The following is a 3,991-nucleotide window of genomic DNA, read 5'->3' on the forward strand; positions in this document are numbered from 1 at the left end:
CTGCTGACTCAGACTACTTAGCCGAGGGTAACGTCACCTTCAAAAGAGGGGCCTACCACAATATGCATTAATAACTTAATTAATTATCTTTCAATAATCCGACCCTTTAGGATTGTGTCCTTGCTGACTCAAACTACTGGGTTGAGGGTAACGTCACCTTCAAAAGAGGGGCCTACTACAATAACTAAGATAATCTCTTTAAATGTGCAAAAGTGCGGAAATAATCAAAGGTTACACTATACACGAGTCGGAGCCAAGTGATTCATCTTGTCTATCTGTTTTTATTTTTATTTTATTTTTCAGCATTTTAGTTAGTTTTATTTTTCTAATTTATAAACCCTTTTTCTAATTTTTGATTTGATTAGACGTTGAGGATAAACCGGTACTAAAAGCTCTTGTGTCCTTGGAGGACCTCGGTATCTTACCAACACTATACTACGTCCACGATGGGTGTACTTGCCCATATGTTTGTTTAGTGTTAGTAAATATTGTGTTTTATAAATTTAAAACTTGGCTAAAAAAAGTGTGAAAGGGCTTAAAATATACACCTAAAATATATTACACCTAACGCACATCAAGTTTTTGGCGCCGTTGCCGGGGACACAAGGATTTTAAGAAAGTTAGGAATCAGCGGCCTAATCGTTTTTTCTAAATTTTTCTGTTTTTTTTAGGATTTTTGTAATTTTTCAATTTCTGCAGAGCTCAGCACGGGCCGTGCCTGGTCGGACACGGGCCGTGCCGAGCATTGTCACTGGCAGTTTTTATTTTTCGAGTTACAGACAGTTGAGCACGGGGCCGTGTCGGTGCAACACGGGGCCGTGTCTAACTTCCCAGTAATGGGGATCCAGAAAACAATTACTGTATCTCCGACCACGGGCCGTGCTCAGCTGAGCACAGGGCCGTGGTGAACCTTCTGACCCACATTCTTTTCTGTTTTTATTGCAGGACTAGGAACCCAGGCGCCACGACTTTTTACGTAGTGTATGAGCTCCAGTTCTAGCAGAGACATAAAAGAACCTCTTGAAGAACCCGGACGCTTTCTCAGAAAAAGACTTAAAGCTAAAAACCAATAGAAAGCTTCGGGAGACCCACTTCCGATGGCGGACCAACGTACCCTCATGGATTACCTACACCCCACCGTAGGTATTCTCGGCGCCGCTATCAATGCACCGAATGTCGAAGCCAACAACTTCGAACTTCGGCCACATTTGATACAATTGCTTCAAAACTCCGCAACCTTCCATGGGCTGGCGGACGAGGATCCTCATTTACATATTACTAATTTCTTAGAAATATGTGATACCTTTCGGATCAATGGGGCATCAAACGACGCCATCCGCCTTCGTATGTTTCCGTTTTCACTAAAAGACCGAGCTAAGGCTTGGCTTAATACCCTCCCAGTTGGCTCGGTAAACACCTGAGATGAACTAGCCCAAAAGTTTCTATATAAGTATTTCCCTCCTGCTAAAACGGCTAAATTAATGACTGAAATTAATACATATTCACAAGAGGATGGGGAATCCTTATATGAAACTTGGGAAAGGTTCAAGGAGCTACTAAGAAAGTGTCCTCGTCACGGTCTTGCGGTATGGCAACAAGTATCCACTTTCTACAATGGGTTATTGCCACACACAAGACAAACACTTGATTCTAGCTCCGGGGGACTTTTAGGTAATCGTCGCCTAAATGAAATATATAATCAAATTGAGGAAATCGCTTAAACCAATTTTCAGTGGCACACCCCCCAAGGCAATAAATCTATTGCCCCAGGCACCCATAAGGTTGATGAAAGCACCTCTTTGCAAGCCCAAATCGAGGCCCTTTCTTCAAAAATCAAAAAGTTAGAAATGACAAAAACAGTCTCGGTAATGGCTTGTGAAGGGTGTGGTGGGCCACATGAAAATTGGAGTTGTATGAAAGAATTAGATGATCAAACGGAAACGGTAAACTACGTTGATAATAGACCTAGGCCGTCAGGTCCTCCAATGGGTACCTACAACCAAGGATGGCGTAACCACCCAAACCTTGGTTGGAGAGATCCCGGCAATAGTAGTAACCAACAAAGCCAACGAACTAACTTTCAACAACCACAAAATTTCTCACAATAACAAGGTGACGAGAAAGGATTGAAGATACCGTATCTCGCCTCATCTCCGACACCGAAAAGAAAAACTCGGATCGATTTCAACAATTGGAATCGAATTTTAGAAATCAACAAGCAAGCATTCAAAACATTGAAAAACAATTAAATCAACTAGCTCAAAATTTCTCCAAGAGACCACAAGGCGCGTTACCAAGTAATACCGAAACCAACCCAAAGGCACAAGTACATCTCATAACATTGAGAAACCGTACCGTGGGTCCTGAAGATGCTCCACTTCCACCAACTGAAGGAAGCCAATCTAAACAATCAACTCCACCCGCGCCCCAACAAGAGAAGATTTCTCCACCAATTCAAGAGCCGGCTAAGACTCCTCCGGTTCCATACCCCGGTCGGTTAATTCGTCAAAAGACCGATGAGCAATTCGCAAAGTTCGAAAATTTACTAAAACAATTGCATGTTAATATTCCATTTATCGAAGTCCTAACACAAATGCCTAAATATTCAAAATTTATGAGGGACTTCCTCACTCATAAAAGGAAAATTGAATCATTGCAATTAGTTAACTTAGGCGAAGAATGCTCCGCCTTACTACTTAATAAACTTCCGCAAAAGAAGCTTGACCCCGGAAGCTTCACAATTCCTTGCTCAATTGGGAAATCTCCCATTCGTAATGCACTAGCAGATCTCGGGGCAAGCATCAACCTCATGCCCTCATCAATGTTCAATCGACTCGGCTTAGGAAAAACAAGTCCCACAAAAATAAGTATACAACTCGCCGATAGATCCGGCAAATATCCACAAGGTATTGCTGAAAATCTATTGGTCAAAGTCGGCGAATTTGTCTTCCCGGCCGACTTTGTCATACTAGATGTGGAGGAAGATACCGAAGTACCAGTCATCCTAGGGAGGCCCTTCCTAGCTACAGCCCAAGCAGTGGTAGATATGAATGATGGAACACTAACATTGAGGTTTGGGGACGAGGAAGTGAAGTTTGGAGTCGGAAAAAGAGTAGAAGACGAAGACCCGGTCAACTACATGGAGGTCATTGACTCAAGTTTGGATGATGCTCTCTGACGGTGTAGCATGGGATGCAAAACGTCCCACTTGGGTAACATATGACTAGGCCTTGGGTCTAGCCAAGGACCCTTATAAACGTGGCGCACCACGGAGGCATTTCGCGGAAATATCCTTAGTTTAGTTTAGATTAATTTTTATGTTTTCTAGTTTAGTTTTAATTTGCAGGAATAAAACACACTTGGGATGGTGAAGGATAACAAGGGAAACTTGCACCAGTGACCCATGCGCGAAAACAGAGCCATCCGACAAATTTTTCTTCGTTACAGCAAGTTCAGCACGGGCCGTGCCCGCTCAACACGGCCCCGTGCTGCACAATCTGCAGAAAATGCCCAGTTCAGGTAACTGGACACGGAGCGTGCTCACTGAACACGCCCCCGTGTCCAGGCTTCTGTTTCTTTTTAGAAACTTTTGTTACTGGCACCTGAACACGGGGTCGTGCCCGGACAACACGAGGCCGTGTCCAGGCGCCCAGTAACATAAAATTTTGCTTTTTCACACCTTTTTACACATTCAATCAACCTAAAAACTTATTTTTGGGACACATTGAGGACATTGTGTAATCTAAGTGTGTGTGGGGGGGGGGATGCTAAAACCTTGAATCTTGCAAGTCCTAATTACAAGCCTTACACAAAACTCTATTGGAACCGCTAATAACCCCAAAATTTTTTCCAAAAATTTTCAATTTTTTTTACTTGTCTAAGTTTAAGTTGGGAATTTCAAAATTCTAAAAAGGTTATATTTTTACAAATTTACAACCGATAGCGTCGTGATAAAAAGAACCAACATAAGAAAATTATGAAACGGCATGAC

General features: G+C 42.5%; 1 non-coding gene across 1 annotated transcript; it reads right to left on the reverse strand.

Moving 5' to 3' along the window:
• Window positions 1-1,475: 1,475 nt before the first annotated feature.
• Window positions 1,476-1,582, reverse strand: LOC118481411. Its single transcript, XR_004865618.1, has one exon. It is a non-coding gene; the product is annotated as a small nucleolar RNA R71 (small nucleolar RNA).
• Window positions 1,583-3,991: the final 2,409 nt, after the last annotated feature.

Source organism: Helianthus annuus, chromosome 8, assembly GCF_002127325.2.
Source record: "Helianthus annuus cultivar XRQ/B chromosome 8, HanXRQr2.0-SUNRISE, whole genome shotgun sequence".
In the NCBI taxonomy this organism is placed as follows: Eukaryota; Viridiplantae; Streptophyta; class Magnoliopsida; order Asterales; family Asteraceae; genus Helianthus; species Helianthus annuus.